At 45.8% G+C, this 14,124-nt stretch overlaps 1 protein-coding gene across 8 annotated transcripts in view; it reads left to right on the top strand.

Moving 5' to 3' along the window:
• AUTS2 (activator of transcription and developmental regulator AUTS2) overlaps nucleotides 1–14,124 on the top strand; it is a 1,101,951-nt gene that overhangs the window by 45,533 nt on the left and 1,042,294 nt on the right. The window lies entirely within an intron of this gene.

Genomic DNA, 14,124 nt, shown 5'->3' with positions numbered 1-14,124 from the left:
CTTTCTCATCCATTCCCCATATCTATTAAGCACTGCTTGGTGCTAAGCAGTAGGCACTTGGGAAGGACACTGAGTTCTTGATGCCGTGGAGCTATCTAACGGAAGACATTAAAGGAAATAAAAGAACCAACAGCCAAGTAGTTACAATTGGATGAGGCGGAACAGGATAATCGTAGGCTCTTTAAGAGTATATAGTAAGAGGAACCTAACCCAGCCTGGGGTGTTTTGAAGAGGAACACGTTAGCAAACTCTGGGAGGAACACTGGGAATTAGCAAGGAAGCAGGAAGAGCAGGGAGCATAGTCTTCCAGGAGGTATACAGTGACATTAGTTTTTCTGTTCTTTTCTCTGCCCGTTTCCCTCCCCACACAGAGGCACAATTGCAGCCATCCAAATGGGACCGTTGGCTACGCTTGGGTGGTTAGTGGTTGGGGGCTGTGGGAAAGGGGTAGGAGTTGAAGCTGAGTATAAATTAAACAATGAGATGGAAGAACAGTTTGTTTTATTGGGATGATTAACTCATTAAATTGGGCTTTTGCCATACTGCTTCTCTAAATTGTGCTCTGGTCACCTTTTTGGTTATCTAGAGACCCTTGCGGTGTGTCTGGAATTGGTTAGGGGCTTGGAAAAGATACACTTGCTGCAGGATGTCCTTCTCTCTCTTTTGATCTGTAAGAGATAACAAAGTGTTAATTGTTAGGTTTAATTTCTCAAACTTCTGACATTCAGATCCCAGGAGTCTATTAAAACAGCACTTTGTAGCCTTTTATCCCAGATCTGCTGATTTAGGATCTTCTCAGTAGGATACTGGCCGTTGTCAGGCCCCCTGGTGAGAACCCCTGCCACGAGCGTGGATGGCCCATGGAGCCTTCAGTGCTTAGCCCCACCGGACCCCTGCTTGATTCCCCACCATCTTTCACCACCAGTACCAGCTACATAATTTGCAGGGCTCAGCGCAAAACTAATACACAGAGCCCCTTATTTAAAACATTAAGAACTTTAAGAGGGTGGCAGCAGAGCTTTAAACCAGGTATGGCCCCTTCTAAGTGCAGGGGCCATGACGTGGCCTGCTCACCAGTGGTGTCTGCCTATGAAAGGGAATTGCTTACACTGCCCTTTGCCTTGCTCCCTTGGGTCTGACTGTATGGAACGCTGTTTTCCATCGGTCTGTACCACCCGGGCTTACCACAGTGATTGCATGTAGGGTATTAGAATCCCATGCGTGTTGCCTCTACAAGACGGTGTTCTTTGGGGACCCACTTTCTTCATTCTTGTATCCCGCGCTCTTAGCTGAGGCTCTGCCTCTCCTAAGTTTCCTGAGTAAAATACTTTAACCTGAATGCTTTTCTTACAATCTAATTAGGTTACAGACCGCAGGGAATACAGATCTGGTTCAGGGTGAGGCATTGGAGACAGTGTTGCCCGTGGCAGTGGGTGAGTCTGTGGGATGGGCTGGCGACACACAGGATTTCTCTGTCGAGTGGGTAACACCTTAGGGAGCGCCCCTTCCTCTGTTAACCAGTGTTTCCTTTCTGGGTTTCTCCTTGACCTCTGAGTTCCTGAGAACAACAGCTTTTTCTGAACCACTTAAGTTCAAAAGTGCTGTTAGCAGAACCTGAGGAAATGCTTCTTGTGGTAGGAGGGGACCATTTGGTCCGTGGTTGATATTTGTAACCAGACATTCTGGATAGTTGAGGTAGTGTGTTCTGGAGAACCCCCAAAGCTGGGTGCACGAGGCAAATGAAGTCATGGGCTCTGTGGGCTGAGGACCAGGTCCTGCACGTGCGAGGTCATCAGAAGCAGCTATGAATTTGGGCAAGAGGTCTGGGGACCCTTTTCCTCTTACGTATGGATGAGCAGCTACTAAGTTCTGGTGAGAAGTTAAAGAGCATATTCATGGCTGGTTGAGATATTTAGTACCTGAACTGGCGCCGGAATCCATGAGTCCTACTCCTTCTGAGGCCTCAGTAAATGTTTGTTCAAAGATGGTTCTAGTCTTACTTTGAGGATTGTCATCTATCTGGTCTTGACCTGATGGAGTTAATGGAATGAAATATGTGCTTCCCTTTTGACATTGAACAGATTCTCTAAAACAGTGTTGTCCATTTGAAATACATTGAGCCACACATGTTGCGTTAAAATAACCACTTTAAAAAAGTGAAATGAACAGGTGAAATTAAGTTTAATAATTTATTTAACCCAATATATCCAAACGTTTTAATCATTTCGCCATACCAATAGAGAAATGTTAATGAGATGCTTTTTCCCCCAGTGTAGCTACTGTGCTGGATAGTGCAGGGATAAAATATACTAGCCTATACATTGAATTTTTATTTTCTCTTCCTTTCTAGATCACTTTAACCCAAACTAGTTATCATATGAGCTTGGTGATTGGTGTGATGACACAACATGGGAAACTGGAGAATTTGGGATGTAAGCTGACTCATTAGTTTTAGTGCACTGCCCTGTTTGCCTGCAAAGAAGACCTAGCTGGACAATCAGCTCTAATGCGTCTTTTGGAGCAAAAATTAATATAAGACCTGGTCTTATTTTACTATAAGCCTTGGTATAATATAATATAATCAATATAATTAATATAATTTACATTAATATAATATAATACCGGGTCTTATATGATATAAGATTGGGTCTTATATAATACAAATTAATATAATATAGTATAATACTGGGTCTTATATAAATGTTTGCTCCAAAAGACGCATTAGAGCTGATGGTCCGGCCAGGCCTTATTCTTGGGGAAACACAATGGGTGAAGGGGTCAGGTGCACTCGTAACAGCCCCCCACGGGTTATTGTAGACCTCTGTGTCTGTGCTGGGCATCTGGAGGTAGTGCTTACAGATAAGGGAAAGAAAACACCTTCCGTATGGGCTGTCAGTCAGAGAATCTCTCTGCTGTTGAGTCTGTCTTGGCTTTGAACCCCCGTCCGCACAGCTTGCTCCTGAATTAGACTCTTGCTCTTAGAGGGAATGAAGAAGGGAGGTGTGGGTCTTTAAGGAAGATTGCTAATCGACATGTGAAGTCTTCTTTGTGCCAACTAACGAAAGTCGAAGCATGAAGTAGACAGTACAATCGTTTCTTAGCCTAGGTGGATCATAGAAACTAGCAAATTAAGGCAGCAAAAGACCCACACACATATTTGTAGCAGGTCTGCACTAATTTCCGATAAAGGCTAATCTAGCTTTGGTCTGCAGGGTGTGATGTGAATGGAAGTTTTTCCTTCACTTTTGAGATCATGGCTGAGTCTCCCTGAATACAGGGAGACAGCCTTGATTCGATTAGGCCAGATTGGATTAAGTCGAATGGTTAAAGCCTTTGGAGCCTCTGCTTGTAGGAGACACCATAATGGCCTCCACTGCAGCCCTAAATCCTATTAGGTAAGTTAATCTTATTGAAGAATGCAGGTCTGCATAAAGCAGCATTGACCTGTTCTCTGTGGTGGTCTCTGGCCCTTAAGGTGAACTGACAGAAGGGAACTTTCTTGGAATAGGTTGGTTATGTTGGTTTGGGACAGTTTATTCTAAATAACTTGAAAGTAGATACCTACATTCGGTAGAGGGAACATTCCACGTAGAAAATTGTCTCCTGGCTGCCCTTTGGCTTGGGGGCTGTCAGTGCCTGTGTCAGGGATTGGGGAAAGAGAGTCAGGAGAGATGTGTGTAAATAGTTGTAAAATGGGCTGCTGTGTCATTGTGGCAGGTGTGGGGTGGGTGGGGTGGGTGGATGGGTGGGAGCTTTCTCTCTAGGCTTTACGAAATCGCGCCTTACAGCTTTCATCCGTTTTACGTAGAGGTTGTCGTTACGAGCCGTGTGCTGATTATGGTTGAGACCCGTGCTAGATGTTGGGAGTAAAACAAAAGTCCTGGCATTTGGGGGCTGGAGGCATCTTTATGTGTGATGTCCTGAGTGTGTCTGTAGTTGTGCTCTAAGCGTGAGTTGGCTCTTGCTTGTTTCTAAGGAAGCAGTGACTATATTTTTCTGAAGTAAAACATCCTTTTAGTCACACGATTTCTTTTCCAATTTGTGAATTTATGGACAGGTGAAGTTGTTTTACAAAAGCATATAAATTATGTCAGCTTTCATTATAGACTTAACGTCCGTTGGGAACAGGAAAAGAAGTACAGGAAGTTGGTACCGTGCAGTCCTGAACGCACGCTTCCCGCGTCCACACCGAGGGCTGCGGGGGCTATGGGACACGGCCCGTTTGACGTAGGTCTCTGCTAATGGTACTTTACTTAGGGTGGGCAAGTTCAAGACCCGCGTGTGGTCATTACACACTGGATTGGACTCCAGGGACGTGGGCTTTTTTCCAGGCATCTCGAAAAATCTGATGCCTCGTGCCTCAGCCAGAAGCGGGGCGTCCACCATTCAGGTTCTGTGAGTCAGTTGGCTCATAAGCAAAACGTGAGGCACCTCATGGTGTCTGGCTATTTGGTGAATCCCCAGGAGAAGATTGCTGCATCCAAGGGGCTGAGATGACGCTGGCCCGGGGACAGTCAGAGCTGTTGTGGGGTGAGGACTTCTTTCTGGATGGAGCTTAGGGACTTGGGAGCTTCTCATTTATTCCCCCGTGTGGGTTCTGCCCATTTTTAGGTCAAAATATGAGTTAAGCTCAGTTCTTTAACCTTTCTGGTGGGGCAGCCCTGCATCTGTGTCCTTTCCCCAAAGACTAAAGAGAATGTCAGGTGTGGGCCAGACGTGTAGCCTGAAGAATGATTACGATAGATGAATGGTTTTGATTTGCTTTTAGGAAGAAAAGTACAGCTAGCCCTTGGATGAAGGTATTGTCTCTCCAACCCTGCTCTGTAGCAAGTGTGCAGTGTTCTCTCCCTGTGAGCACTTGTGCTTTCAAGAGCGAGGGTCATTGACAGAGCACTTCTCACTCTTGAGTTTCAGAGCATTGGCGGAGCACTCACATCTGAAGCGAGCACTGCAGTTTTCTCTAAGTGACGAAGAATCGCTCTGCTTGTCCGCATGTGTATGCGCATGGTCACACAGTTGTGGATATTCCCATGCCCCCGGGGGTGGAGCAGCCCCTTTTTCCTTTTGTTGATTCTTCACCTTTGTGAGGAAATAGCTACTGGAAGGACACACTCATTTTGCCCTTGTGGACTCTGCTGCCATGCCCTGTGACCTGAGGCTCGCCCGGCTCAGCCCGGTTTTGTACTCCTGGGTCTCTTGTTCCCTCAGTGAAGATGACTTCTTGCTTCAACTTTGTACCTATTTCTGTAGAGGCAGTTCCAGACTGGAAGAAGTTGGGGAGGGAATTTCAAGAAAGAGAAAATTCGATCTGGTAAGGAGAAATTTATAAAATTTCTGGATTCTGTGCTAATAGTTGTTAGATGCTTTGGGATCATAATGTGAGATGTTCGTTGGTCTGGTGGGCTGAGAGAGCTTCTCTTACCAGCTATCAGATGGGCCTGCCTGCCCATCTCTGTTCACCTTGCCCAGTTTACCTGGAAGAGCCCAGTTCTCGTACTGTCTTGATTTGGTTCCCCGACCAGCTGCTCCCTTTGGGACAGAGGAGAAGAAGCTGTCTTCTTCTCCACGATTTGTTGGCGTCCCCAGGAGGAAGGAGGGCATAGACCCTTCTATGCTCTGCCCCAGAGCTGCTCCGGAAGCAGTAGTAATGCCTGAAGCTTATTGCTGTCTTAGAATGAGCCCCGCACTGTGACAACCACTTTACATGCATTCTCTCTCAGTACTCCAGCCCGCCCAATAAAGCACGTGTGCCTCCACTGTCTCCATTGTACAGGTGGCAGATTGACGCCAAGAAGGGTTCATAACTTGTCACTGTGTACACCTCTGGAATCGAGTGACGGAATCAAGATTCAAACCAGGCAGTCCAGTTCCAGGGCTCCTGTCCAGCTCCTCAGGGAAAGGACGGCTGTGCTCATGTCAGCTTTTCTTATCTGGGCTGTCTCCCCTTTTACAGTGATAAATACCGATGGTCTTTATATTTGCAGCTCAGGAAGTGGGACCTTCTAGATTGGTCTTTGGTGATGCCAGTGGTGTGTTTTAAGGAACCAGAAAGAGAAACATGAGAGGTGGGCTTGCAGCTGTATTCCCTCTTGACTGTGCAGTCAGATACCAGGACTCCTGGCAGGGAAATGGGCTGCAGGGCTCTTGCTTTGGAGACGCGTGCATTGGTGGAGGCTGTTTCTGGGCTCATTGTGTTCCTGTCCTAGTAATAGTTAGTTTCCGTATCCTCAGCATCAGGTGTGTCGCAGGTCGTCCCGGCACCAGCTGTGCGCCTGCGTAACAATAGGGACGCCTGGTGACCATTTGGCACTTCCCAGCCCAGTAATTAGAAACTGGAAAACAATAATAGGACGTGAAGCAACTCCTCCAATTAATGAAAAGAACCTACAGTCCTGCTTTGTGGCTGAGTGCAGAATCACAACTGGCTGCTTGTACAACAAAGCAAACACGTCAGGATTTGGGCGGCTGTTTTATACATATAACAAGGTCTAGGCTCCATGGTAATTTGGGGGCTGTCATATTTAAAAACAGCAAACCTGAAAGCAGCAATTGCCTGATTTCTTTTTTTATGAACTTACTGCAATTCTCAAATTCTGGTCGTGGATCTGAAGTACCAGCGTCATCTGGGAACTTTTTAGAAAGGCTGGTTTGTGGGCCCTGTCTCAGACCTGCTGACTCAAATGCTGGGGGGCGGGGGGAGCTCCTCCGTATGATTCTGATGTGCTCTAAAGTTTAGAAACACTTTGAAGAAGTAGAGGAATTAGGGTGGGGGGGCCCTCCCCAAAGGGGAGCACTGGGCGTCTCTGACCTGAGCTGTGATAGTGTTAATACATGTATGAAGGCCCCCCGCTCGCAGGGAGCTGGGGAGGTTCATCAGGGAAGGAGCTGTGATTTTGTGGGACTGGATGGGACAGGGAGCCGGGACTGGGGCTTGTTACCAACCTGTGAGCAACTACCTCAGTACTTTCTTTACCATCTGGGTTTACTGGGCAGTCAGCTGTGACAGGCCAAGAGCCTGCTGGACAGGAGAGAAGAGACCTGGGGACAGAAACAAAGAGCGTCTCACTCTCCAGAGGAGCCTCAGCAGCACTGCTGATGTGACATGCCCATCGTTGTCGAGAAGTGTCTTTAAAACCTGAAAGTTCAGATGGGGGTGGGCTAGTGGCTGACAGATTCCTTCCTTTCTCTGTAGGTTCCCCCTCTCTTCCCTTTGTCATTTCTCTGCCTCCAGCTATCTTGGCGGATGGGATTTATTTAATAATTTTCTTGGGATCTCCTGACAAGTGGCTCCCTGCCCCTTGCCCACTGTGCAGGGGCCACAGCGTGACAGAGTTGATTTCAGAGCCATGAGACGGCTGTGCACAGCCGACTGCTAGGTCTCTGGGAAAGTCCTCCTGGCGAATAAGAGCTTGCCACCAGAGTGAAGTTTCTTGTGGTGTTACCACAACGGCTTGGGTCCCTGACACTCCTTGGTCAGGTTGACCAAGGTTGACTTAATCCCCAATAGCTTGGTTGACAGTGTCTGATGAGGACAAAACCTGATACAAATAGAAATACCCCTCCTGCAGTTTCTTGGTTTTTATCCAGATTTGTTCATTTTGCTCACATTTTCAAATTTGTTTATTTTGTTCACAATTATTTTCTGCCTGTTAGATCATTGAATCTTCTTGTTCCCTTAAAAAAAAGGCACGGGACTTGTTGGCCAATTTGTGTGTCCTAGTCTTTGATTTGGTCACCTAACATAGTGGGATGAAGCTGCGGGGATGAGGAGGTGACGGAGACACAGCCTGTCCCCCTGACCTCGAGGAGACTGGTTTCTGCGGGGAAGAAACTAAGAAAGACCCAAGAGGTCCTGGGTTCGCTTTTGCCGTCTGTGTTCTCAAGTGGGAGAACTTGCTTGAATGCCAAATTTGATGTTGGATCATAAGCCCAACATTAGCCTTTTTTTTTCCTTTCCTGGGGGAAGAAAAAAATTGTGTGTTACCAAAAGTACTTCAAATAAAGGAACCATCAAAGCCTGATGCAATCTGATGTTAAGAAACTAGAACACAGAAGCTTACTGTCACGTTAAAGCAATTCTTGGCTGGTCCATGAAACCTTGGGCCACTCAAGACATCCAGGGAAGGAAGCTAGTTGCCAAGACATCTGGGATTCTGGTGGAAACTGCAAATGTGTGGGCCATTCATCATTGTGAAGGCTTCTTTTGTATTTTATTTTATTTTAAGGGATCTGTGGCCTGGTGGCTGTCAGGAGGTGGTAGGTGCTGCTTCTCCTTCCTTGTAACGTTCAGTGACTCCTGCTGGGGTGTTTGCCTTCCTGGACGGCAGGAAAGATGAGCGGGAGGGCCCAAGTCCTTAGCTCCTTAAATTGTCCCGAGTGGTGCAGCCCTTGTTTCTGGACAGGAAGGCTGAGCCACCATCCTCTCCAGCCCCCGACCCTTCATCTTGCTTTAATTAGATACACAGCTGATGACGTCAGCCTGGCTCCTGGCTCCCTTGGCTTCGCCCTTGGAACAAAACATCCGGGCAGACAGTTGTGACAGTTAAAGCCTCAAGATCCAAGCTTTGTTTGTTCTGATGAAATTAAAATAAACCTGCCTAAACATCTCCAAATGCAGATAAAACCTAGTGCTTGTTAGAGGTGACCCTCTAGTAAGCCTGATTTGATTGGGCAGAACCAGTGGGGTGCAGGGAAATATTTGAGACTAGCCAACCTGATTACTCCATTGGCTTTTCACTTGGGGGGAGAAAAAAACCTGTTTGATTCTTTCTATCTCAGAGTACTTGAAAACTATTACCCATGACAACTAAAGGACTCAGTGACATAAATAGGCAAGACCTGTGGGCTTGCCCTTAAGAGTCTCAGTCAGCTACCACCTGGGACAGCTTGCTTCCTGGCAGATCAGTGGAGATTGGATTTTGCCGGAGGACCTGGCCTGGAATGCTAATTAAAAAGGACATTCTAAAGTGCACCTCAGCCTGTTCTGATAAAGTCTTAGCAAATGTGGGTGGTGCGGGTTTTTTTTTTTTTTAAGTCACAGTTTATTTATTAAGGTAACTTTTAACAGTTTGTAAACAAACTAGAACTGCTTTGGTGTTTATATCAAGACCTTGTTGCCAATTTAGGAGAAATCTCCTTAATTGCTTTTTCTTCTGGTGCCTGTAACACTGGGCACACCTTCTTAGCATTATCACGTACTAATTGTTGGTTTCCTTCTCTTGTTCTGTCTTAGAAAGCAGGGAGATTGTCTAATTCTTTTCGACATCTGCCCCATGCCTATGACACTGGTCCCAGGCACAGGGGTTGGTAAACTGTGGCCATAGGCCATTATCTGTTTCAGTATTGCCATGAACTAAGAACGATTTTTACATTTTTAAATGCTTGAAAAGAAATCAAAGGAAGAATATTTCATGACACATGAAAATTGCGTGAAATTCCAATTTCAGTGTTCCTAAATACGATTTTATTGGACGACAGCCATGTTCATTCATCTACGTTATTGTCCTTGGCTGCTTTTGTGCTTCAGCAGCAGAATGGAGTAGTTTCAACAGAGACCATATGGCCCGAAAAGCCTAAAATATTTACTATCTGGTACAACACAGAAGAAGTTTTTCTATTATATAGTAGGCATGTTGGAAATGCTTATTGTTTGAATTATTTCAAATATAAATTTGAGTTTCCAGATAGAGTTATTCTGATCCTAAAAGTCTTCAGTGCCTGTAAAATGAATGGATGGCTGATTGGCCTATTTCTCTTGTTATCCTTTTGGTTTAGGTGTTAGTGGTGCTGGTTGATTTCTGAGAACTAGACAGTTACATAGGAGTAGTTCTCTTCTGAGTAATTGAAAGAGTTGTGCTAATCCTATTCTCTCTCCAGATACTGAACCCATTGTGTGGGGTGCAGACACACCAGGAGGTAGCAGCGAAACTGACCAGGCCACGCAGTCACGAAATGGGATGGCTCCTCATGTCCGTCTTCTTCTCTTTGCTGAGGCCGTTCTTTGTGAGAAAAGAGAATTCATGCAAACCTGGGGGTGGTCATGACTACCACCTAGCACTATATAATGCACTCGTTCTTGTGGACATCAGTATCTCTGTAGGCTCCTCAGTTCATTACCAAGGGAATGCTTCTAAAACAATAATAAATCCATGGTTTAAAAAGTAAACACTGCAGAGTGATAGCAATTACCAAATGTAAACAGTGTGGCTTTTGAGAACCACTGTGAAATTGCTTAGTGAATTAAATTACTCTGCTTTTGATATTCATATCTGTCTCCATTGATGGTCAGGCCTGGGCTTCAGGAGGACAGATGAGGTACAGGCAGGTGTTCTGTTCATACTTGGATGTTCTTAGGTAAAACTAAGCAGCAAGTCACAGACATGCACTGACCTGAAAATCGGGCTTTTGTGGTGTGAACGTATCTTTAAAGTGAGCAGTGCCACAAGTACAGGCCCATTCATATGCAGAGGAATAACGTGAGAACCCAGGAAGTTCCAGAAAATTCCTAGGCTGCTAGGCTTTGGGAGAGTGAGGAATTTGGCAGGAAGGAGATGGAAGGAAGGTGAGGAAATACATGAAGAAACGTGGGAATAAGCTTTCCTAGCAACCTGAGGTCAGAAACTTGTTAAATTTTGTCCACATTTACATTGTTTCCTGTAGAATCCTTTAGGGGAGTAGAATCCCTTTATCTTACTAAGTATATTTAACGGGATCAGATTCCAGCCTTTAGGAAGCATTGCTTTCTCAGAAGAGCAGCACTGTACTACTCACTGGGTACCCACCATGGGACAGGTACTTTTTATACATTTTGGCCAGCTTTGCCAGGATGAAATCCCGATCCTGTCGATGGGAAAGCTCAAACAGGTTAACTGGCTGCCTGAGGTTTTACAGTTAGTAGCTCAGAGTCAAGTTTCCAACCCAACTCTGTCTGACTGCAGCCCTTGTGTCTACTTCCTCAGTGCTGGTTTCCCAGGGATCCTGTCATTGAAAAGACGCACAAATGCAGCTTGAAGCTATACCTCCCATTTTGTGTGAAGGAACCTCTTCCCCATTTCACCCGCTTTCTCTTTCTTTCTGATGACTGTACGACACCTTTGGTTTGTGAGCTTGCCAGGTCCCCTTAGCTGCTAACCATTTTGATCAATATCAAATTGATTTTGCTACTTAACATAGAGGGACTTTAGGAAAGGGAGTCAAAAGTATAACAAAACTCTTACAAAACCAGTAACCTTTACCCTGCTGAAAAACGACGCTTGCTTTGTTTCTGGTGGCATGTGCCCCATCCTTCTGCCCAGGACCCTCGGGGTTCTGAAAGGAAGAGCTAAGAACAGCCTTCCAGGCCTGCAGCCCCCACATTCCGTGGGTTCTGGTGGAGGACTTCTTGGCAACTTCCAAAGAAGCTTGTGTTTTCCTACTAATTTTTCATCTTGAGCCACCTGCTTCCCCCTTCCTGCTGTTTTCCTTTTGTACTTACGTGGTTGGTGCTCTAAGGGGCTTTTTACACTGGCTGTTTCACAGGAGCTTTTCTTTTAAAATTTCCATGTTTGACACACTTACAGACTTTATATGTTTTTAAAATGTTCACTTCTGAACCTTTTTTTATTTTATGGTGGCAGCCTTCAGGAGAGAAGACATAAAACCAGGCAAATTTGAGGTAGAGTCAGGAGGCAAAGGGCAGAGATTATAAGGTTGATGGAAACCAGCGTTTATTGATTTCTCAGGATGTAGATCCTAGCTGTTGATAAATTTAGAATTGACTCATTTTGGGGGGTAGTTCTGTGGTGTCGGTGAGAAATGGATTTGGGGAAGATGCTGCCTTAGATGTGGTTCATGTGAACAGCGCACAGGACTGGAGCAGCTTCAGGGTTACTGGGCTGTAGAGACTACAGGCAGCCCTGGCACAGCGGCAATGGGACGCCTGCAGACCAAAGCCGCGGGACACGAGAACCCAGGAACGCCGTGTGCTGCATGGTGAGACTGGCCGGCGCTCTGGAGCCCCTGCCCTCGTGGAACACGGGTCTCTGGCAGAGGTTCTGTGCCTGCAGCCGGCCGTTTGCTCTCTAAGGAAGCGGACTGCAGAGGTGCAGACTGCAAGCCTGGAGGGATTGCATGTGATGTACACACTCAGAAGGGACCTTCTCTCTGGCGGAACTTGCCTGTTCGAAATAGTGTGAATATTTTAAAGAAAAAGTAAGTCGAGTCATGTTAGCACGAAATGTTAGAAGGGAGAATTCTTCAGGGTTTAATTTGAAAACTGAAAGGTTTGTTTGAAACCTTTCCTACTATTGCGGCTTCTAGTGATGGGTCCCTTTTCTTACTCCCATAAACTTGTAAGTAATGTTTAGTATCTCGGCTGTCTGATGCTGGTCGGGGTTTTTTCTTTTTCTTTTCCTTTTTTTTTTCCACCCTCATATGACCTGCCTTTACAAATAAATTGTGAATAAACTAAATGGGGACAGCAACTGTTGTGATACTTTATAAAGTCCCTAAGGCCTCAGGTCCATAACCAAGGGAAAGAAAAGCTGCTTTCTCTAATGACCTGGCGCCCTGTTCTCAGGGTTTCGCTGCGGTAGGCAGGTTCGAGTTGTGTGTTCTAGAATTATGAACAAGGCTGTGCTTGGGAGTGAGGGAAACATGGATGCAGACGCGTTGCATGTGCTCTGGCCACGTGTGTGTGCCGTTGACTCTGTGCTGCTGCTGCCCACCCACTCGTGACAGTTTTTGCAAGAGGGTAAGGAGAAGTACCTCGTGAATGTGGATGAGGGCTCTCCTGGGTGCTCATCATTGTGATGATTTGAAATACTTTCACGGATTCGCAGGAGAGGGTAATTTTTCTTTTTTATTTGCTCCTTTATCTTACTCTAAAGCCAGTATTACCTTACCTCCCACCTCCCACATACACTTCTTGCTTTTTTCTGTTTCTCCCTTTTTTTCTCCTTTAAAGAAAAGCTTTCTTAGTAAGAAGTACGGTATCTGGAGCCTCTTGTTTTTATTAAGGGTTGGCTTGACTTTTTCATACTGTGTAGGGGGTGGGACATGGCAGGGCAGGGCAGTTGGTGGTCACTGCTTCTTGGACAGTGTTCCCGGTTCTGTGTGTGTCCTGAGTGTTGCTAGTGGAGGCAGTGACCCCTTAGCGTGGGATTCAGCACTACTGCTTTGGGGCTGGAGAAGTCTGCGTGGTGGGCAAGGGCACGTCCTGTGCTTTGCAGGCTGTTTGGCAGCAGCCTGGGCTTCTGCCCACTAGATGCCAAGAGTACCCGCTACGCCCACCCCCATGTTGGACGACCATACGTGTCTCCAGACATTGCCACATGTCTCCTGGCGGGCAGGATTGCCCTGGTTGAGAGTCAGTGCTTTAGAAGAAAAGGGATGCCAGGGAAACAGAGAGTAGCTCTGAACCTCTTAGGGCTGGAGCTTTTATTTAAATGCTTGGTATATTAAAAGCACCTCTCATGTATCAGTGATGAGTGCGTACTTAGTTGAAAATTCTGTGTAATCTAGAAAAATCATTGTAGCTCTTGGCTTCAGCTTCCTGGCACTAGAAGTATAGGCATGTTATTTCTCCGTATTTTCCAAATGAGAGGGTTTGTAGTAAAACGTGGTAATCTCCGAGGTCTCGCACAACCGTCACGTCTTATGGTTTTAGTTATAAAATAAGCACATGATGCAGTTACAGAGCTTTAGAAAATGTGTTTGCGATCGTTCAGTCCACTCTCATTACTTGTATCCGGTGCGGTGTTACAGACAGATCAGGCTCGAACAAAACAGTTGCTTTTTATCAGTGGGTATTATTTAGCTGCTCCTATTTAGAGAATTTAGCACAACAGACTGATAAAAGTGATCACTTCTGCTACTGACTGGAGTTCAGGCGATTGACTGCCTGAACTTCAAATATGTCTTTTGTTTGGACTCAGGCTTTTAAACATTGGTGTTTATTTTAACAGCCTCATGCCTAGGCCGGAGCTCTTACCGCCAAACAGCTTTACGCTTTGCTACCTCGATGAGGGAAACTGACTTCCCACAAGGCCTTGGCTGATATACTGGGTTAAATTGGTAAAATTTCTATTGCAACTGCTTTTTCAGCATAATGAGAGAGGAGAATATGTATATTTGGCCTGAGTGAGA

This window comes from Rhinolophus hipposideros, assembly GCF_964194185.1.
Source record: "Rhinolophus hipposideros genome assembly, chromosome: 7".
Taxonomy (NCBI): Eukaryota; Metazoa; Chordata; class Mammalia; order Chiroptera; family Rhinolophidae; genus Rhinolophus; species Rhinolophus hipposideros.
The sequence above is the reverse complement of the archived record's forward strand: the minus strand, read 5'-3'. Positions and strand labels throughout refer to the sequence as shown.